A 23,231-nucleotide genomic window follows, 5' to 3' on the forward strand; every position below is an offset into this window, starting at 1 on the left:
AAAAAAAAACATCACAGTAAACTGAAATCTGCAATTTCCCCCAACAGGACCCAGGGAACATCAGGGGGAGACATTTGTATAAGTGACCAATATGGAAAATTCATGAAAAACGCCGCGATCATGAGTAATATCTGCTTGACTGATGTGAAGAAAATTAAACCATTAAATTAAGGTAAGCTTAGTTATTAAATATAGTAGTCTCACATCTCCAATGTTGCAGGTTCGGTTCCATGTATGTGGACTAATCCTGTTATTCCCAGTGCTAGTTTCCTGCCTTGGGATTCCTCTGGAGTGACATCACATCCAGGGTGTTCCCTACTTCGTGGTTTGTGGGACCCTGCCATGAATAAACAGTTAGGAAAAGTAGATCAATGCATTTAACACTTAATATATTAACCCAAACATAATCATTTATGTATTACCAATAGCAAAATGTTCACACATTAACATGGTTACCTGGAACATTCTTCCAAAGCAACTAACAGGTTTTACAGGTGAGTATTTTAACTACAGTATGTCAGCACAAGTTCCTTGAATAGTATAGCAACTTTCAGTTTGCAACTTTGTGTCAGCAAACATGATTTCTCTTCGTGCCAAAAATGATTAAAAGTGTCTGTGATTGCGTGCGTGATTATCTGCTTTGCGCAAAGTTCCTTTGAATTTCACGGCCCTCAGTGGTGAGCAGTTAAGGTCACAGCAAAGAATGGGATGTGTTCCAGTTAAGAAGTAACAGTCAGTAGGGAGCAGTAGGGAAATTTTATAAGGACTCTTGCGCACAACACCAGACCCTTTTATCTGAGATCTCGAAATGCATTAGTAGCACAAGTTAGAGACGTGCCTTGGGGTGAAGCAGAGTTTCTGCTGCGTGTTCCTGTGACAGGGTGTACCTTTTATGCCAATGGCTGTGCATTTTCCATAGCAATATACATTGTTCGATTTATTTCCCCTCATGGCTATATTAGCTATGGACCACGTTTGGAGCTGTTGTCTTATATGACCTTTTGCTTGGAATATAAAAAAAAATACTTTTGCCTTTGATTTCCTCATACGATTTTCCAGCAGTCAAATTCTGCTGGGATCTTTCAAACTCAAATTATATTATTTGTTCCATTTGCTGTTGTTTCAGGCCTAGCAGAGTAATTTGCTTTGGGTTTTCCATGCTGTGTCGGGGGTTTTGGGACCCTTAGGGAATTAATGCATGACTGCTTGGCCCAGATAGGACACATTGGAGGCGACGTGTCACGTGAAGCTGGAGCCAAATCACTCACATGAATCAAATATACTTTGGCAAATCAAATATACTTTCACGGTACTTTCAAAGTTACTTTGTGTTTTCAGTGGGGATTATCACAATTATAATATAGGTGGATTTAATTCAATTGGTTCATTTCTGACTCTGTAGTCAAGGAAACCTGCACCATGGTGATGGTCATATAGTTGATGGTCAGGCAGTTCTTGTTTTCAATTAAAAGCCAGGAGAAGACTATTTTTGACGCATTAATGAGTGTTTTTTAATTGTTTGTTTGTGACTGACGAGGTTCAAATGTCCTCTGTAACCATATGTGATTAATGCAGCATAGGTTTCTTGGACTGAAAGCCCTGATTGATCACCCCTCGGGGCGGGGGGGAGGGGGGGTGGGACTCGTCCTCCTTTTGTCTATGGCGGGATGGGGGGGGGGTTTGGAGCGGCCCTGTCCGGCGGAAGTAAGAGGCTCCCGTGTGTCCTGACGGCGCTTGGCAGGGAGGATCATAAATCACACGGCAAATTTGGTAATTTTATGCCCCGAGGGGTTCTCCGGTTCTCCGAGAGATAGATAGGAGCCACGCCGCCAGGACGACTCCCCGACAGCTCCTCTCAGAGCCCGCTGAACAAATTGCCGCTTTCTCTGTAAGTGCCGGGCCAGGGGAGGCCCTGAAAGATGGAGAACGAGCCATGTTTATCATTGATAATGATGGTGTCTACACGTCCCCGCCTCCGTCTTCGAAAGCTGTCGGCAGCCCACGTTTAATCGCTCACCTTCCAAATATATCTTCCTACATTATCTTGTCCCATCTCTTGATTGCGTGCCCTTAATCCTCGCTGTAATTGATTGCTCTATGTGCTGCTACCGTGCGTCATGCAAAATTTAACTTCAAATCGGTTGCCTTTGATGCCTCTCTGTTCAGTCAGCAGTTTGTGCCCCCCCCCCCCCCCACTTATTAGTGGGGGTGTCAAGCAGATGAACATGATGAGGAACCTTTTTGTGATCCAGCAAAGGACTTGACTTTCTCATGTAACACATCTACCTGCATGCGTGGATATAGGGTCACTATCAATATAAGGTGCTTTAGCGTAGAAAAGGCCCTTACTAATCAGCTAAAGAACGACGTGGGCTGGTGCCCCCAGCGGTAATATACAATCATCCATTAACTACAAACATTCCCCGGGTTACAATTGGGTTTTGTTCTGAGAAACATGTCAAAAGACGAAAATATCGTGAGGCGAAAATGCATTTTAATACAGTTACACCTAACTTAACAAGCATCATAGCCTAGCCTAGCCTACCTTAAACATGCTTAGAACACTTACACTTACAGTTGGGCAAAATCACTAGCACAAATCCTATTATCCATAAGTATTGAATATCCTCTGAAATTCATTGAATAATCATACCCAACCTAAAGTAAGAATATCGTAACACAGGCCATCGTAACACGGGAAGCTTCTGTAGTTTCTCGGTGTCAAAGAGCACGTAGCAATGTGATCAGTGGAGAATGGCGATGTCTTCCAATGACATGAATAAGGACAGAGGGCAGTGGCTCCCCATTCCAGGGGGCCCATCCATACTTTCAGGACGCTGCCATGAAAGAGGAGACCAGGTTAAGTCATCTGAATGAAGAGGTTTTCAGCTGCGTGATTACCACTACTCTCCTCCTCACTTTAAAGTCCAGCTTCCTCACAAAGGTCACGCTTAAATAGATTCCTGGGCTGAAGCAAAAGCATGTTCGGGTCTGTTTGCTTAGCGTCACCGTAGTAACTGCTAAAGATGTCACGTGTCATTTAACGTTTGATCCCCGGTGAGCTGAAATGTGGGCGTCTGGCTTCCACCGATCTGGGGGAAATGAAATGATTTTTTCTGCGTGCCCAGCTCTCACGGGCCGGCTCGCTCGAGGGCCTCCCTTCCGTCATGCAGGTCAGAGCAGCCCCTGTGCAATCAGCCGATCGATCAAACCGCCACCACCCCCGCCCCCACCCTGCCGTCAAACACTGCGACCAAGCTCCCCGCGGACCTGCCGGGAGTCGCAGATATGATCCATTTATTTGTGAATTTAAGCCGTCTGATGGGAGTTTAATGCTCTCACTGTAAGCTGGAAAGCGAGTTCCCCTCCTGCGGCTTCCAGCGCTGAGCTGTTAACGTGCCCGCTAAATTAAAAGAAGGTTCCTCTTTCCTGACGGCAAGCTGACAGGACAAGATGGATGTGTCTAATTACTTTAGGGGGCAGTGTCTGTCTTAGCCAGTTTCTGGAGGAACACAAAGGAGCTGAATGAATTGACTGATCGTGTCGTCCGTCAGGCTCTCTCGCTGGCCCCGCCTCCTTATTATTTGTCAGCCCGGAGGACGGGGAGCATATTGTCAGCTCATCTAATAACTTTATTGAAAAATCAGCACATCTTTATTTCATAAGAGGGGGTGTCAGATGGCCTGGCTCCAGATCCCTATTAAGGTGCGTTTATATTCCGATCGATCTGTGCTACTATCCGATTTAACGTAAAGGCGGCAGAAATGCCGTCAAAGAGCTACAAGCAGTTTAAGAGCGTTTGTCCTGTAATGGGAACTGCTCTGAACTGGCTAGCAAAGTGCGTACTGAAATCTCTGCAAACACATGTGTTTGTCTTGTTAAGTCATACCACCCTCCTCCACCATGAATTACCCACATGATGTCGGTATTACAAGAGGCCTGAAACGATCAGAAATAAACACAAGACTCCCCACGTCTATCTTTCGTGCCTCAGGTGCCTATCAATTTTTGTGGAGCTGTTGTGTAGGACCTCTATGAACCGCTCAGAGACGCTAATCCCTCCATTCAAAGATGGATGGTATGACTGATCATGTCTATCACTTCCGGCAAGACGCCATGACGATCTGAAGGATTCCCCCACTACTCCCAGCCGGAGAGATGGTAGGATGAGCCTGGAAGTTTCCATATGACATTATAAAGCTACCGTGTTGAAACATATTCACCCCCTTGCCTCCTGATTACTTTAATATTGGCTTGGCCAAGGGAGAGGTCTTCAGCGGTCAAACCTTTTCATTCCCATCTGTGAAAAAGCAAAGCTGTTTCTTGCATTACTCTATTAGCAAAAGTATTCGCTATAGAAAAAAAAAAAAAAACGCATATTCATACCATATATAGAGCTTATACTTGATGACCAAAGAGGTTTAAAAGTAAGTAAATTGCCACATTTGCATGTCTGTGGTCCCAATATATGTCAGGACACTTCAGAGAGCAGAATACGATGACTGGGGCTGTCCGCTTATGGCTGATTTTTTAGCGTCTCTCTGAATCCCGGGCCTGTTTGTCTTCCTGGGACAGCTCAGTGCACTTTTCCTGCTCAAACAACCAGCAGAAGTCCCCAGTCCAATTAAAAATAATGGAACGTTTTTTTTTGTCACCCAGATAACAAACCTATCCTACCCTCCTCTCTCTTTGTGAGAGAACATTTAATATTTAAATAAAACGGCGGGTTTGTATTGAAGCGCCGTTCCACACTCCGTTCCGCATACCAACTTCCACAAATCCCCGGCCGCGGTCTTATGCAGATACGAGAATGTGACTTTTCCGAGGTTTAGCGAAATATTCCTGTCAGCAAAGAGCCGACGTATAATTACTTTTAACTTCAGAGCGACTGATAATATTCCAGTCAACTGATAAACAGTTCTGTCAGACCTATGCTGCGAAGCAAAGATGAACTGTAACAAGCGATGAAATGCTTGAATGTGTAATTTCCCTAAAAAAAATAAAAACAGCCAACCACATAGAATATGCATGCTCTCATAAGAACTAGTTCAGTGCTGACTTCATTCTTAAAGACTTTGTTAGCTTTGTTTAAGTGCACCCTTGCTGACTTCAGTTTTAAACACTTGATGACTTTAAAGCCTCCTTCAGACATGCACTGCCACCCTGAATTTTTCGAGACCTTGCCCAGTGGCGCTGTATGTGTGGACGCAAATGTCCGAATCAGTTGTACCGGACACGAAACAGGTTCTGCCCTGCTAGCTCCCTGCTACAAAGTCCGGGGAATTTCTCAGTGACCCCCAGTTGTGCGAATTCACCGCGAGTGAATGGGTGGATCGGTGACATTTTTATCACGTGACTACGGCGAAAATGGAAGAACACAAACAGCCAAAAAATTCCGTCAGTAAGGGACCACGCCGTAATTGTCTGAGAGATTCAAGGAACGGCAAGAGCCTCAGCTGTGTATTATCAGATTACAAACCGGCTACGTGACTGCAGGAGACTCCAAACTAAGGCGCAGGTGAACAGCAAACATCTTTGATGTGCTGCAAAACAAAATATCATAATTTCCATAGCTTCCTGCCTCCTGCATGCTCTACCCAAGCCCCATCCTTTGTCTAAACCAACCAGAGTATTTCTAGAAGGTGTGAATGTGTCTAACACAGACAATCTCCGATTGCATGCCACGTGTGAAAGGGCAATTCCGGATAATGCCCAGACCTGATTCTCTGGACAGTGTTCGGAGTTCATGTGTGGAAATGGCCTGCGTGTGCACTTCCTCCATTTTGAAAAATGAACACTTGTTGGCTTCATTTGAGCATGCACTTCAGCGCTTCATATTTAAAGATAAGGACTTGTCTTCCTTTTTATTAACGTTGTACTGTGATGTTTAAGACCAGTTTGAATCACACTATGAGTACAGTACAATATACAGTAAAACATGAAAGTTAATATCCATGTTTGTGGCTGGGGGGGCTTCTTTATATAGTTTACGCTGTTGCTAGAAAGCTTCTCTGCTCAGTTCATGCTTAGATTGAGATCAAGATTGTTGCCTAAATTTGAACTTCAACTATACAATACCATTCAGCAGGCACATAAACAATAGCCAGGCCTAGGTATTTATCAGCTTTTGGAGGTGTATATATACATCACTGGTGCTGTTTATTAGCTTATTCAATATGTTATGTTGTTGCTTTAGATGTGTTAGGCAATCTAAGGCCGCCGGAGAATAAATTCAGTTGACTGACCGTAATCCAGAACAAGCATGCTGAGAAATTCTGTGATTCCCGTCGCCAACTGCGGGACCGCGCCAGGCCAGACGCGGGAGAGATATTCTGAAGTTCGGGATAAAACGCTCTGTTACAAATTTGTCACAGTGCATTGTGCGAATCCACTAATGATTGCTTCCCAGATTCTCTGCAGCCTGCCGGTTTTGTTCCGCACTTCTGTCTACTGGCCAGATGGTGACTTCAGAGGGGGAATGGCCGCCGTTTCAAACCGATTTCCTGCACCCTCTCGGGGGAGAGAGAGAGAGAGAGAGAGAGAAAGAGTGAGCAAAAGGGAAGGAGAGAGAGAGGGAGCGCGAGAGAGAGACTCCGACTTGGCAGTACTGTTGGGAATCAGGATTACAAAATAACCAATTACGGGGGAAAGGGTTGCAATCTATGGCTGATAAGGCTGAGATTAAATCAGTTATAGTTTATTAAGCTCAATAAGTCCACACTTCTCCAAACAGATTTCCATTACCAGGCTTTAACCTTTATCTCCTGTCTTTTAATAGATAGTACTATGATTAAAAAAGACCAAGAAGCCTGTTGGAACCCACTGACATTGGGAAACACATTATAATGAATACGTACATAGATACATAAGAATAGATAGCAAGATATAGAGATCTATTGATATACATATATTTAATCTTAATGTAATAATGTCTGTAGATTTTTATTATATGAAGCTTTTTAATGAAAAAGTCATAGGATACACATTAAATTTGTTGTTTTAAAAGGGATGGTGGCACTGCATGAAGTTTACATTTTAATGCCAGTCCATATCGTGGACAGGGTCATGTGGCACAGGGGCACAGAGCGTGAGGCTGGGGTGCAACCTAGCTGGGATTTTTTTGATAGACTAATTATTTGTAATATAACCACAAACTACTTTAATTAAAACTTTTTAGATTCTGGTGTTTGCATAATTTTTTTGGCTATCAGCTGACAGCCCATAAAAGACAATGGGCAGGGTATGTTTCATAAAAGGTGATGGGTGGGGCCATATCCCATAAAAGGTGATGGGTGGGGCCATGTCCCATAAAAGGTGATGGGTGGGGCCATGTCCCATAAAAGGTGATGGATGGGGCCATGTCCCATAAAAGGTGATGGGTGGGGCCATATCCCATAAAAGGTGATGGATGGGGCCATGTCCCATAAAAGGTGGCGGGTGGGGTCACATCTCGTAAAAGGTGATGGGTGGGGCCATGTCCCATAAAAGGTGATGGGTGGGGCCATGTCCCATAAAAGGTGATGGATGGGGCCATGTCCCATAAAAGGTGGCGGGTGGGGTCACATCTCGTAAAAGGTGATGGGTGGGGCCATGTCCCATAAAAGGTGATGGGTGGGGCCATGTCCCATAAAAGGTGAGCCTGTGGGGTGGGGGGCCAGATCATGCCCCCTCCCTGATAGGTTAACCACAATCCCATGTCACCTTGACCCCAAGTATCTAAAAGCATCCTCCCAATCTAGCCGTCAATTTGTAGGGACCATTTGCCCCCAGTCTCAACACCGGAAGCTGAACCACATCACTGGCCCTGGCTGGATATTCCAGTATTCATTTCAACATCGGTTGCTTCTGTGTCTCTGATCAACATTCAGTGTCTGTCCATCATACTCAGATCTGCCCCTTCTTTCAGTCACACCCTCACTGAATGGACCCCCCCCCATTTTATTTAAGTTTTTTTTAATTAAATTTAAAAGTACACTGGAATTCTTTGGATTTTGACATCCACCTTCTTGCTCTCCTGCTGTCTGAGTGCAGGTTGGGGGTCCGTCTGCAAGGTCAGCCATTTGTTCCAGCCCCGTGGAGCATGATTTGGAGTTAAGGGTCTCGCTCAGGGACCCAAAAATAATATGATCACACTGCAGGCCATGGGATTCAAGCCAGTGACCTTCTGGGTGTGGGCACAGATTTCTAACCCACAGAGTCACACCCAGCTCTGTTTTAAGCTCCTCCCCAAGGCCCCACCTTTGGGTGGGGTGACGTCAGGTGACGCAATGCTCATTCGTTTCACTGACACCTCGTGAGGTGAGATAAAGCTGAGCTTGCACCCCAGTGTAACACTGCCCTTACAGGGCTGTGGGTTTTCTCATCACGTGTGAGTGTGTGTCTAGGGTGTCCCAGTACCCTGTGCTGCCTGGAAAGGGCTTCAAGCTGCGTGAGACAGAACACTGCACAAGATGTTTAAGGATCTCCTCATACGTAGTGCCTCTTGGAATGGGGTGTTCCAGGCATTTAATTCTTTCAGCACACAGGTATAGCTGAGCCGTGTCAGGACCGTTATGAAGGTAAATCACCCCAGACTGAAAAGGTGCTTGAGGTTGAGGAACCGGCTATTCGTGGCTGATTGTCTGATCTTCTGATTATATGCATGCACTCGTCACCAAAGCAGACGTGAAACACGCAATGCAGATGACACATTAAAACCGCCACACTCCTTTTGCGTTGGACTTGTTGGTGCAACGCATCCCACTGATGCTTGACACGTAGCCATATGTTCACTTGATGCAGCAGGAAATGGGATTTGTTGGCCCAGGCCACCATCCTTCATTGGTCCGTGGTCCAGCCCTGATCTTTGCAAGCTCATTGTAGGCACTGTCGACGGTAGACAGGGGTCAGCATGAGCACTCTGACTGGCCTCGATGCTCTGTGTGTCGTGGCCCTTTACTCTTGTGAGGATCATCAATATTATCTGCCATTTGTGCCACAGTAGCCCTTCTGTTGGTCTGTTCCACACAGGATAGCCTTCATTCACATCTCGCATTGATTGGTCTTGGTTGCTGAGCACCCTGTCAGTGGTTTGTGGTTTCCCCCCCCCCCCCCCCCTCAGACCACTCTGAGTAGGTGCTCACCACAGCTGACCCAGAGCTCCTCACATGCCTTGCTGTTTCGGAGATTTTCTGACCTTGTCGTCTAGCCATGATGATTTGACCCTTATCAATGTCACTTAGACCTTTATCTCTGCTTGTTTCACCTGCATTCAGCATATCAACTACAAGTACTAAATATTAGCTTACTGTCTAATATAGGGGTCTCCACTAGTCTCTGCACTAGTTCTCAGGTAAATACCAGGAGCAGGTGTGGCTCATCAGAAGCCAGGTAGGATAGAAAACTTACTGGATAGTAGCTCTGCAGGACCGGAGTTGGAGACCCCTGGTCTAATTCATCCCAAAATAATCAAGGACAATCTGTGCCATGTGGGGGTGGGCATAATGTTTTGGCTCATTGCTGTATATCTCATTTTGCTTGGCTTGGCAACATTTTGTGGCATAACCACCAGTGGGTGGGATTTCAATATTCAAATTGAAATTTGACCCCATTTAAATAAGCCGTTTGTGCTTCCTGTAGCTACTCCCCCCCCCCCCATAGGATGTCTTCCTCTTGTTTCCCGGCTCACTCATTATGTTCTTGAGAGGCAAACAGTGGGATTCAGGCGGCGAATTGCAGGTTTCTCTCACTGTTTGGGCGTGTGAGCCAGCAGGAGGCAGCTCTGCATGTTTCCTTGACAAACCAGCTCTGTATAAGCTCACCATTGAGAAGGGCCACGTGCCACGGCCCACTACCTATCTCGTGTCTTTCTGCGTTTTCAGATCGTCGGATGACTTCCGCAGGTCCAGAGATCGAGCCTCGTGCTCACAAGCCATGTGATCGGGGCTCGCCGTGAGAGCGCCTGAGACATCGGAACGCAGCGCGTCCTCCCCGTTCCGATCTGTGGAGCGTGTGATGAGGTGTTTAGAAACCACACGGGCGTCTGGAAGCTCGACGCAGAGGCAAACGATATTTTTCAACTAGCAGCGGGGTTGCCAGTATATTGGTATTATGGTTTCTATTAAAACCATTAGTGCTGTAATTACCGTCTTTTACCCAGTAATTAGGTTATTAAGAAGTTTTCCTTTTCTTAATTTGAGTCTCTACACATCGGTTATATTACACGTAAACACCAGACGAATGTTTTGATTTGAATATAGAAGAAGTTGAATATTCTAGGATGGGCCCCGGTCTAACTGGGGCCCTATACTGGGAAATCAGTTCTGGAAGATAGATGGATGATTAGTTGAATAGTGCAATTTTGAAATATCCAGATAAATTATAATGAAACATCTTGCAGTTATTCTGGATAAAGCAGGGGGCTTTTGCCTAAGCTTTTGCACACTGGGTAGCTTAACAGGATATGCTTTGCAGTGGTGCTTCAGAGCCCCTGAATTTTGAAAGGAGCTCGGGAAATGGGAGACGGATGGAGGCGAGCGTCTGAGCAAGGGAATGCCGGCAGGCTGATAAAGAGAGACATTAGGGGGGGGCTGGGGACGCGTCCCCGGAGATGGCGGCACTGAACTCCCTCAGACAGGCTGGCTGGATCTGTGTGAAGGACGGGCTTAACGGAGAGCACCTCCGAGCGGGAATATCGATAGCGGGAAGATGGGAATGCCTGTGAGAGTCCGTGCTGAGCGCAGGCGGGACGGCTGATAAAGAAACACATTATGAAAGGCAATTGCTGGACGCCTAAACGCTGGTCGCCGCGGTTACCATGGCCGCCGGGGTAATATCTCCGGGAATAATGCGGCGGGTGGGGACGGCCTGGTAGGACTGGGCCGCACCGATACCGCGGGGGTCTTCACCTCGCGGGGAGTCGCCATCCGTGCTGGGGGCCGCGCTTGACCCGTGATGCGAGGATCTGGAAGGACTCGGACTCAGAAATTCGCAAGAGACGCGCTGAAAAGGCCCCGGGATCTTTCCGGGCTGTAATAACGAAGCCACAACGTTAATTAAATTCCCTGCATGCCCCTTATTTACACAGTCGCCATAATACGATACATCTGGTCGACGGGACTTTTTAATTTGAATATAAAAGAGTTGTGTTGAACCGTCTGGAACATTTCTAATGTATTTTGTACAGTCACTATACAAACAAAGACATTTTTTATTGCTTGAATACTGTAATCTATAGCTAACTCTTGTAATGATGGCATTAAACCATAAACAAGCCAGTATACTTACACATATAGCGATGAGAGGAGTAGAGAGGTGGGGGTAGACACAATGGGCCCATGAAAGTCAGACAGCTTTTTGGTTAGGGAGCGCTCCCCGCGGCCTGTAGCTAATAGCGGCCTGTAGCTAATAGCGGCCTGTACCGCGTGACGGATAGCAGCTTCACGGCGCGCTGTGCCGCCACAACAACTTCATTCTGTTCACCGTAATTGCTAATCATGTCCCGATCGAGGCTCCGATCCCGCTGGGAGCTAATGAACTTAGGAGAAAGCCAGAATTCAATTGACTCTCCAAAAGGATTCTTGATGTTTGCGGGAATGAATGTGGAAAGCAAGAAGGCTGTTAATAAAACCTGGCAAAAGGCCTCAGTTTGTGTCTGAGGCATTCTTTGTTTTCGTTGGAGCTGCGATGTAAATATTCACTGCCCTCGACTCCCGCTTCAGAGACAAAAGATAGTTATAACACTATGAAAGTACTACTACTACTACTACTGCTAATAATAATAATAATAACGATAATGATGATGGTAATTGCTGATAGATGCTGCCTTGGAAAGGGGCCAACGTAGGGCTATGAGAATGATTCCTGGTCTTAGAGGAATGTCTTATGAGGAGAGGTTAGCTGAGCTTAATCTGTTCAGCCTCGAGCAAAGGAGACTAAGGGGGGACATGATCCAGGTGTATAAGATTCTAACAGGTCTGGATGCTGTTCAGCCAAATGGCTATTTCAATATTAGTTTAAATACTAGAAGTCGTGGCCTTAGGTGGAAATTAGTGGGAAAACATTTTAAAATGAATTTGAGAAAGCACTACTTTACACAGCGTGTAGTTAGAGTATGGAATAGTCTTCCTGTTACTGTAGTGAAAGCTAAAACCCTGGGTTCCTTTAAATCAGAGCTTAAGATAAGATAAGATTTTAACAACTCTGAGCTATTAGTTATGTTCTCCCCAAACGAGCTCTGTAGTGTCTGTGTGACCAAAGTCAATTTCAGGCCATAACCTCCTGAGACCCCCACCCATTCATTTATGTCCATTATGTCCATCTTTTCACTGATGTAAGGAAACGTATTTATTCCTGTTGTACACTAAAGAGGACATGCTGTGAAATTAAAAATAAAAATAAATTTGAAAAAATCTAAATTGTAAGATGTCTTATTTCCTCCAAAGACAAATAACATAAAATTTTCCTTGGGTCTCAGGAGGATAGGTGAGAGTTTGCCACTGTGCACTGTGCAGGTCAAGTGTTGTGGGTCAGACAGAGAAAGCACGAGAAATGAAGCCCCTCCACTTAAAATAAAGTAATAGCAAAGGCTTAAAAGTGACACATGGAAAGCGTAATGGGAGGTGTACTGTATGCAGTAAGTTAAGCAGATACACGCAATGACTCACCGTCACTGTGAAGAAACGTAGCAGCTTAAAATCTCAGATTTCCTCTCCAGACATCACCTGGTATAACTCATGAATATGCGGTTTTCTAATTACAGTAGTCATTTATTTCATGACTAATAAGAATTTGCAGAGTAATTACTGTATGCCAAAAAATGTGAATATGCTCTCCTCTCTGCATAATGAAAGAATCGGATCCATCACTCCTGGTTTGTTTCTCCTAACCGAGGCCTCTGTGAATCCTGGGTGACAAATGTTTCGGCGGATAACGCAGTGTTACATTCTTTCCAAACTATATGGGGCATTCTGTAAAATCAATATAGCATAACTGGAGCAATATATACTATCAGAGGTGTGATCCCATGGTGAATGGGACAGGCTCCCTCAGGCTAATAGCAGGCATCAGGAGCAAGGACGTGGCCAGTGAGGAAGACCAGCGTGTTTCCCGCCCAAACTCCTCATCACGTCTTAAAGGCATGGTTTCCTTGAAGATTTTACAAATGTTTTTCCCCCCTCCCATTCTGCCCAGTTCCCTGGCACGTCTCCCAGCTGACAATCACGCTTTATCGAGAATGGGACAGTGACGGCTAATTGATTTTACAGCGATACCGCAGGACTGACAATGAAAGTGCCATCAATTTAATCCACTATTTAATGGTTCCAATTTAGCCTCTGTAAATGCTCGCTAAACTAATTTCTCTGGGTTCAGCAATCTAAAAAGCTATCATATCTCTAATCTCCTCCAATATATTCATCGGGAAAAGGGAGTTTAGCCAATTCCGCTGTGGAGATGATCTGTTAGCGCAGTGTAAATGTTTATAACACGGCAATCTAGTCCGTTTATAAGAATATGAAAAGTTTTATTGGGAGGTCAGCGGACTGGAACTGTTGGATAATAGCCAGTTACCCCGCGCTCTCCGAGAGCTGTGAGGCGGAGAGCTGTAAGGAATAAAATGCCTCAACTTACCTTAATCGGAAGCCAAACAGAAATTCGGAGGCTGCACGGGCGTTAGGCTCCCCGCTGCCCCGGATAGGGGGAGGGTGACATCAGCACAGACTATTTCCATTCACTCTTTTTTTTTATTTCCTATATGTAAGCTCTTCAATTTCCCTGAAAACGAGACCACGGTGAGGCCAAGGTCAGTGCAACAAATCGTGAGGCGGAGATGGAGATGTGAGCAAAAAAAAAAGGCCCGTGTCCCCATCAAGGCGTTTCACGGAGAGCAAGCGGAGATCGAGAACGATGCTGCCTTTCGAGAAGGCGCCGGGTTTCACAGCGATGGTACGGCCCAGGGAACCCGGTACTGCATCCTTAAGAGCCTCTTTTGCTTCATTGGGCTTTTAGCGGCTTTTGGAGCATCGCCTCGAGAGTCCGGCAGCAGAGCTGCTCGTGGGATCTCCGTGATACCGGACTCTTCTATAGGCGGACTGCTTGGCGAACTTCAGCAAACTTTATCATCCGACACAGAGTTTGTGTCATTTTTGTCCATGATGGCGGTGGACACTCAGTCCATAAAAAACTGTAGAGTTTGGCTGCATTGTGATATGAGACTGTATCGTTCAGTAAAGGAAGTATTGGGATATACGTTATGCTGGTGGACCTTCATGTTGGTCTCCATCTGAAAGTCCATCCTTTCATTGTGTAAAAGCTCAAGGGAGCTTGTTGAAATGCTGGCGTGGGCGGACATTACTAGAAAGATAGCTAGAGATAGATAAATACTTTATTGATCCGAAGGAAATTTAGGCATCCAGCAGCTTACACATATAAAAGGCAACAATGTAAATTAATAATAGGAAAAAGAATATGAAGTGGCAATAGAAACAAAAATTAAAGATAATAATAATGGTGAAAGGTAAGGTACTCACAATACAAATCACTACAGAGTACAGTATTTGCCAGTGGATGCAGTGGTAGTGAAAGTGCAAAGGAATGTGAAAGACATTGTAAATTACAGCATACTGTAAATATAAATGTTATAATACAATAATGGTAAAAGTATACCTAAGTATACATTTGGAAATACTGAATACACATGTTGTCTGAGGCTGATATAACATTGAACAGTGAGAGGTTTAATCGCCTGGAGGAGGGAATAGTCTTACGGCCTGTGGGACAAAGGACTTCCTCAGTCTGTCAGCAGAGCAGGGCTCGGACAACAGTCTGCTGCTGAACATACTCCTCTGCCTGGTGAATGTTCTGTGCACTGGGTGGCCGGCATTAGTCATGATGGACAGCAGTTTGTTCAGATTAAAATTTGTCTGCAGGATAATACTGAGGTTGGGCTTAGAGTGTTGTGCTTAATGCTACTGACGGTGATCTATCCTAACCCCACGTGAGAATGTAATCAGCAAGGCCGGAACCTTAACACGTCCTCAAAATAGTCCTCTTCACATTCATCACCATCATCACCTTCCTCACCAACACCATCTTCATCACCTTCATCATCATCATCATCATCATCATCACCATAATCATCATAATCATCACCTTCATCATCACCATCATCATCACCAGCACCATTACCATCACCTTCACCATCATCACCAGCACCATGATCAACATCATCACATTCATCTTCACCACCATCATCATCAACTTCATCATCATCACCACCACCACCATCAACTTCATCACATTCATTTTCACCACCATCATCATCAACTTCATCATCATCACCTTCGTCATAATAATAATAATAACACATTTTATTTATGCTGCAAAAACTACTAAAAATCTCAAAGTGCTTACAGAATCAAAAAGCAAAAAGGAAAATCATCACCATCATCATTACCACCAGAAGCATATCCTGTAACCCTGAACGGCATAAGTGATTGGAACTTTTATTATTATTTTTATTATTATTATTATGTAACTTGCAGCTGCTGACGATTTTGCAGCTGCTGAAGATGACACTGCCGCTCCGTTGTCAGTACTGGTCCCTCCTCCTCACCGTGGGAAAATGTCACCTTGATCTATTTTCTAATGGGTGTGTCACACTTAAAGGGGCTGGCCGCCTCACTGGGCGCCAAATTGCATTGTTTGAAGCGGCTGGCGATGCAAACGCGTAGCGATAGATTTCGCTGATAACACAAGGACAGCCGCTGCTATCCGGGCCACATTAAAGCGTGAAAATGTTACTGCTCTCCCCGGGCCTCGGCTGCTTTGCCGCGACAGGGGGAACCAGAGCTCTCGTTTGTTTTGAGTAGGAAAAAAATTGCATATTTTCTATTATATTAAGTGCCAGGAGGCTGTGGGTCATGTGGACAGAGGTGGGGGGGGGGGGGCGCGTCTATGTAGAGCGAGGATTTTCGTGTATCAAAGATTAGCGATGTGCAGAGAAGGGCGTCCCTTCAGTGGGGAGAGGGACTCGCAGTCATGCCCGGCCCAGGAAGGCCGGCGTGTAAATACAGTGGCTAAACGTGTCACCGCCGATGTTACCATAGTTACCTTTAGGGACAGCTCTCCACAGGCCCCCAGTCTTATTGAGTCTTAATGAGCTATTCCTCCGCCGCGGGAAGGAGCACATGCGGAACGGGGATTGTCAGAATGCATTATCTCTCCATCGTCTGCATTAGGAAGGGTGAGGCATGTTTAACGTGTATACATCTAGCTAGCGGCTGTAGTCGTTCGCTAATGCTACCTTTGCCGTCGCCCTTTGATTCCTGGAAGCCGCCTCAGAGCCCGGCTCCGTTAAACACATCCCGTCTTTGTTGATTTCCCATCACGTTCCCCGAACCCCAAAAGAGCTCGAATGCATTTATGATGCCCCGTTTAGTAAAATCTGCACTGTAAAGTATTCTTTGGGATAATAATAGTATCAATAATAAAATGCTCTTGCATTTTAACGGCTTGCTTTCTATAGCTTGTCTCTACACAATGCTGCCTTAATGTAAGACTCGGATTTCATTGCATCATGGTTCTTCTGGAAAAAAGCCTGTAACCATGTTTTTGAGCATGGTTGTGCATGGCTTATACACTGTCTAATAGTCTTAACTTTCCGAATGTTGCCAGCCCCCCCCCCCTTTGATTCTTTTCATAGTATGAATATAATCTGTAAGTCTTTTTCCAGTTGCCCTGGTAATTCTCGTGGAGTGCAAACACATTATTTGTATTCATAAATCTACATTGAAAGTTAATAGCCAGTCTCTCCTGTTTAAGAAACATAATCATGATTTCCATTATAAGATCAGTTATTTAGCATCATTAGTTTCTATACTGTGGATTTCTTTAATCTAACAGCCAGATAAAATATGGAAGATTAGCTTGCGATCTAATGAAATAATTGCTGAGAATTATAGTGGTTTTCATGACAACCACGGTTGCGTAGCTCAGTAAAACACTGATTTCCATCCTTGGATCTTCTGCTGTGATATACATGAAAAAGAGAGATTTCTCTGATGTAGGGTCATTTTGTAGATGGTTTTGGAGACAGTTTCTCTCAGGTTTATGTGTGCTAATTAGGCCTGGTTAATGGCCCGTTTTGTTGAAGGGGGTGAGTCACTGTGATCGCACAGTGACTCCTGTAGAGCCCAGCGGTGCATGGGCCGGGTTTGCTACTTGTGTGGGGAAGCATTTCGAGAAAATGTCCCCACAAAAAAAAAAGATACTCCAGAAACACATCACAGATGCATTTCTGTTATATTCCTGCTGCTAATTCCAAGGTTTTGGTTTTATGGGGAAAAAATGTCTTGAGTTTTGTTGCGCTATATATCACTGATTTGCTTAGCTAAGCCTAGCTAAGATGGCAGGTCCATCGCATCTAGGTATGCTTGGACATGCCTCATCGACACAGATTTATTTAGAGGCCTGCCCCCTACTGTCCTCAATGGGTTTCCCCAACACTCTCCCCCGCTACTTATGAATGGATCATGCCAAACAAACACACATTCAAACCCACCTTGGGCTTTTCTGACATTTTGCCATGAGACCCATTCAAAACTTATAGGAATATATCAGCAAAATTTGGTCTCTGGTCCAAATCGCTTACAAGACATGATTGGCACATAAATCCAATTAAGTGCATCATTTGTAGAGATAAACTGAAAGTTAGCGTAAGATTTTTCATTCGATGTCATTCGGTAAATTTTGTTGGTATTTAGTAGTGCAGTTTTGGTGGGGCAGAATATTAATCAAGCGAATTAAAATACTGATATTTTCACCAACATGTCAAGGATCTGCTGTGCAAAACAATTATTTTCATAGATACCAGTGTCTAATATTCTTCAGTGGGGATTAAATGCATAAAACCTTATTTTCAGGTTCTGTTTCCTGAGGATGTGAGAGATAAGGGTGCCCCTGTGAATCTCACACATTTATTAAAAAAAAAAACAATCCCGTCAAGATGGTCCCCACACAGTGTGGATTAAGTAAATCAGATTAAACTGCAGCTCAATTTAATTAAGCTACCAAAAAAAAAAACATCAACAATGTGTAAGTGAAGACAGGCAATAGAGGACCATGTTGCTAACATGGAACGCTAATAATCCCGCGAATACAAACAAACGGATGCAAGACAATGTGCCTTAGCACAGGGCCAGGGGAAGGTCATCAACCGAGCGCTGCAGATCCACAGAGAAGCGCCGCTCTCCCCGCTGTAGGGCAGCACAGCTCAGCAGGCTGCTCCTGAGCCACCAGGGGTCATTGTCATCTTCACTTTGCGATGTTCATTTCATGCTTTGGGCTGAGCGTTTAGAAAACGGCTGCCAGTTTTACATTGCGGGATCAACAGCGTGGTGGATGCAGACAATCTGGCAGTGTGACAGGTTAGCGGGCGCCCATCGCGTCGGGGCTGCCCGCGTCAGCGGCCGTGTCGGCACCGTGTTTATTTATTCGCCGCCTTTCTGCGCCTCGCGGATGAATCGTCACATCTCGTTTGCGTCGCCTCGTGCCAGAATTCAAAGCGTCCCTGTCGTCATCGGGTCCAGTAATCAGACGGAGCGTTTGCATTCATCTCAAAGGTGGCCTGTTCCTTGGAGAGCGCAGGATACATCGACCGCGTTTGGAAAACCGAGATCCGACGGACCCAAGTGCCATAGCACCAACATGCAGCTTGGCTCTTGGTTTTCCAGCTTGCTCTTCCTGATGACTCTGACAGCTCTCTGATGGATCCGGGAATCACGGGATCTCCGGAACATCAGCGACAATTTATGCTGCTAAGAATTCCCACCAAATTATTCCACAATAATACTTAGTCCACACGTGATGATTACTGGTTTATAATGTATCGTTTTAAAAGAAACTGGCAGCAAACTCCTCCAGTATTCTGTGTTTGCTCTGCATTTTCTGCACGGGTCCCCATGCAGTGAGTTCTCTGGTGATGACAGCTCACAGAACACCATGCCTCGCTCTGCCTGTCATAGGGTCCCGGCCAAAAGCAGCTGCATAGCTGCATGCAGGGCATGATGGGAAATGGGGAACATCCTCATCAGAGTGGCCGCTACCATCTTACAGCAGTTTTTTTTCTTTAAATAAACATGTCACCATGCCAGAAATTGTTCATCCCCTGAAAAGCATCATTTTCTTATCACAGAGATGGCATTCGATGGGTCTAAGGGTCCCCCCCCCCACAACAATAAACGTTATCTCTATGCAGCATGGAGTGTCCAACCTATTCAGACCCCTTTCACAGGCCGCTGGGAAGATTATGTCACCCTAATCCCTCAGTAATGGTTCAAGAGCTTCAACTGGCAGGTGGTCCTGAGTGAAAATACACACCCCCATTAAGATGTGGGCTGCCAGTCCTCCATCCTGCATTCAAGGGGCTTTATAACTCCATATAAGTATATAGTCATGTGTAAGTTTATATATATTACCCCCCAGCTATTATCGCAAGCTGAATGCTGGGAAAAATCAGTTTGATTAAACCTGGATTGTTTTCAGTTATTTTTCAGCAGTCCTTGACTTAAATAAAACAGTCGCATTTCCCCTTGAAAATTGTCCCACGTGTGTCTCAGATGTTCAATGTGATTAAGAATTTTAAAAGATTGCGATAATTAATAATTAAATAATGAATAATTTAAAAATAATAAATGAGTAATGGGGAGAATCCCCCCCCCCCCCCCCCACTTTGCTGAGGTCATCACCTCTGCAGGCTTGGGGAGTGCAGCTATTTCCTACTCCAGAATCTTTAATTGATTTTAATATTGTCCATAATTATGTAGCTGTCTTCCATATACGCTCAAACCTGAAACTCTGATACCGATGGCGATAGTGCTGAAATGAAACTGATTACGGGTTGGACATAGTACCAAGTTTAAAATACATTATTGTGGAATAATAATATTCTACAGTATTCCATACAGCTGAGGAATAAAGAATTGTATTATAAAAGCTTCTTCTTAAACTCAGTTTTTTTCCAGCAATTGTAGTGTTTTAGTCTAATATCTATTGAATCCGTACGCTATTTGCAAATACCGGGTGCATCTGTGCTGTTGTGATAATTAAATAATGGTAAGATATATTCACTCCTGAGAGATGTGTAAATGCTGGTTTGCTAAATAGTTAGAAACTGGATGTAATGGTTATGAAAATGACAGACAGCAGTGATTTTTCCTCCAAAGGTCAACCTCTGAGGCTCCATCACTGCACCGAAACTGCAGCACAGTGGCTTAGCTGACCGCTAACTGCTAACCGCTAACCGCGCATGATCCTCAGTCTGGCTTTGACACGTTGGACGCCCTTGGCTTTTGCGTGACTGAGGTTGAATCGGGTTTAATTTAAATGTTGATGGAGGCTCAGTTAAGGTCGTTCACAGGGTTGCGATTCAATGGGAGGTAATTGGGGAGCTTTAATTTTTAGAGGTTTGGGAAAATTAATCACTGGATATTCAAGGACAACGAGGAAAGATGTCTGGAACTTAGACAGGATTAATTGATAACCTTAATTACTTTCAGAGGGCAAAAACATCAGTTAAAAACGTGTTTTTGCCCAAACCCGAGGATGTAAAGAGGAGGAGTAATGAGATGTATGAAGAGACGAGCCCTCGTTTTCAAAGCGAGCCTTTGGATTAAAGTGCAGAAGCACCGTGTTTTAAGGAGACGTCGGCTGAGCTCTTTCACCTGACTGGCGTGCAGCGGGGCCACAATGCAGAATGAACCAAGACTGCTGTCTCTTAATACACCGAGTGCAGCTTGACAGAAACAACACGACTCGATCTTTTGGGAAATAACAAACCCCCCCCCCACCACGCCGGCAGCGATCACCGGGGCCGATTAAGTACCAGCGCGACCACGGGACAGCTCTCAGAGCTGTGTCAGTCATGTAGCAGTAATTACCAGTCAATGAACACCCATCTATAAAAATCTTACAGGACTTACTAGAAGTGCATTTATGCAGTCCGACTGTTAGAGAGCTAGATATCTACTGAAGCAGTTGGAGTCCCTTCCATTAAAAACATGATAGCAGTTTAGCAGTTACTTCTCCTGGGATGAGAACCAACAAGCTCCTGGCTACAGGTCTCGTTCCTTAAATTCTAACTCTAACCGCTAATGCTAGCCGCTAACATTTGATGAGATGACTTGTCCCACGAACACTGGGGGATGCCCGGCAATGTTGAACCTTCCAGAGGCTGGGAGACAGACCTGCACCGTTCATCATCTGGGGAGGTGCTAAATGAACAGCGGATGGTGGGGTCCGTAATGACGATTAGAGGCTGAAATTGGCTGGGATTTACAGTGTCACTTAGAGATGGAGTTGAGAAAATAGTGGCCTAAGCAGCCTAATGGATCCATCAGCTTGTTTCGGCTGCTCAGCAGGCCGAAGCGGGTCAGCGGCCTTCTGCTGGAAGCGCGAGAAGCACTTCAATTTTGTTAGGAAATGTATCAATTTAACTGACTCGAGCAGCACACTGAAAAGCTAATGAATCTGGACTCAATTTTCCAGCACGCTAACTCTGTGAACTGCTGGAAACAATGCCGGCAGCGGTGCGAGAACCAGGGGCCGGGCCTCGCGATAGGCCGGGGTGCTGGCTCCCCAAGCCTCAGCAGTGGCTAGCACTTGCTGGGGGGGGGGCTTCGCGTTATCTAGTGACAGCCCCGACGCAGAGCGCCGTCAGTCACCGAACAATGATGTCATTAAAGGCAAATTGGCCTCCATTTCAGTGGTACGATAGCGTTAATTGAGTTGCAAAAAATATATAATACAGGAAACCGTCGCGTGCTGGGGGGGGGGAGGTGGGGCAGATTAAAAGGGCGCACAATAGTGGGCGTCAGGCGCGGCAGATGTTGCTGCGGGCTGATAACCGCGCTGACGTATCTCGTGCTTGTCAGGCCTGGGCTTTAGGACATTGTCCCGCCTGCTGACCGGCACCAGATGGCTTCCTACGGCATCCTCGCGTAGCTGCTCGGGCGGCAGCACTGAAAAGCGAATTAAGCCGCAAATAAATAAATTTATAAAGCTAGCCTGTAAATCAAGGTGGGGGGGGGGGGGGGGTGGAGCACTGGGCCTGTCCCGCTCATCGTACATCTGCGTGAGTAGCAAGCTAATGAGCCCCCCCCCCCCCCCCCTTCTCCCAGCTCACTGCCCCCTACATCCCTAAAATTAGCAGGCTCGAGCCCCGTTATCTGCATCCCCCCCGCCCCCCGGCTGCACACATGTATAAACATGTGGTCCGCTGTTTGTAAACAGGAATCAGTTCTGGGGAGGCGACCCATAAATCCTGCAAGTAGAAAAAAAAAAAAAAAAAACGCTTATTCACCCGGTGAAATTAAAATCCGTCGGACTGTTCAATCAATGTATATATCTGCACTAGAAATTCTGTTTGTGTTACTAAAGAGGTGATTGGTTAGAATATTACTGAACTTTGAACCCACAAGGCAGAAGGATGATTTATACTTCTGTGTAGAATCTATGCTGCAGGTACGGTGTAGCCGCGCATCCAACGCCACAGCCTATGTCCTATGCTGTAGGTACGGTGACACAAACCATAAAAATTGTGATTGGTCCACTTGGTACCATCGCACTTCCTGTGTGACACAAATGTTTTGTTGTTGTTTGTTTCCAGATGGGGGGATTTTAGTGTGGGACAGGTTGTGTCTGGCATATTGCTAGCCTGTGGTTTTTGCCACGATTTTAGCCATTGACGCTGTTAAAAAAAACACAGTTGCTGCTATTCATGCTAAGGGTGTATGATGTTGGGAAAATTTCAGATATTGCGATGTGATTTCTTTTGCAATAAATATTGTGATATTTATAGAGCAAAAAAAGGAGTTCAAAACAAATACATTTCTAACAAACTCATCTATGAGTGATTGAAGCAAGGATGAAAATGAGGATTGGCTCGGAGAACGCATGCAGTGTGCAAAAGCAGCAACGGTAAACTTTAAACTAATGCTAAATATATACTAGAAATCTTGAAAAGTTTTGTCTCCTATGACAGTAAAAATGTTTCGGCAAAACTTAAACCGACTGCGCTCAGCCATCTAGTGTTTTGGTGGTGTAATTGCAGAGAGACACAGACAGACCAGCGCGCAAGTACAAATGCTCACAGTGGTGTAGGCCACTGACGTCGGCCACGGCGTAAGATCTGCGTATCCTCGACACTGAAGTATAAATCAGCCTTAGCCGACATGTTTATAAGAACAAGTGACAAG

At 45.2% G+C, this 23,231-nt stretch overlaps 1 long non-coding RNA gene across 3 annotated transcripts in view; it reads left to right on the top strand.

Moving 5' to 3' along the window:
- The window catches only part of LOC111836910 (uncharacterized), a 56,568-nt gene that overhangs the window by 29,524 nt on the left and 3,813 nt on the right, over nucleotides 1-23,231 (top strand). For 2 of the 3 annotated variants that reach the window (XR_011984817.1, XR_002836514.2), the window contains one exon: nucleotides 48-172. The exons of the other annotated variant lie outside the window; for it this stretch is intronic. This is a non-coding gene — a long non-coding RNA (uncharacterized lncRNA). The remainder of the gene's footprint in view (nucleotides 1-47; nucleotides 173-23,231) is intronic. 3 annotated transcript variants of the gene reach the window in all.

The sequence above is a fragment of the Paramormyrops kingsleyae genome, chromosome 22 (genome assembly GCF_048594095.1).
Source record: "Paramormyrops kingsleyae isolate MSU_618 chromosome 22, PKINGS_0.4, whole genome shotgun sequence".
Taxonomy (NCBI): Eukaryota; Metazoa; Chordata; class Actinopteri; order Osteoglossiformes; family Mormyridae; genus Paramormyrops; species Paramormyrops kingsleyae.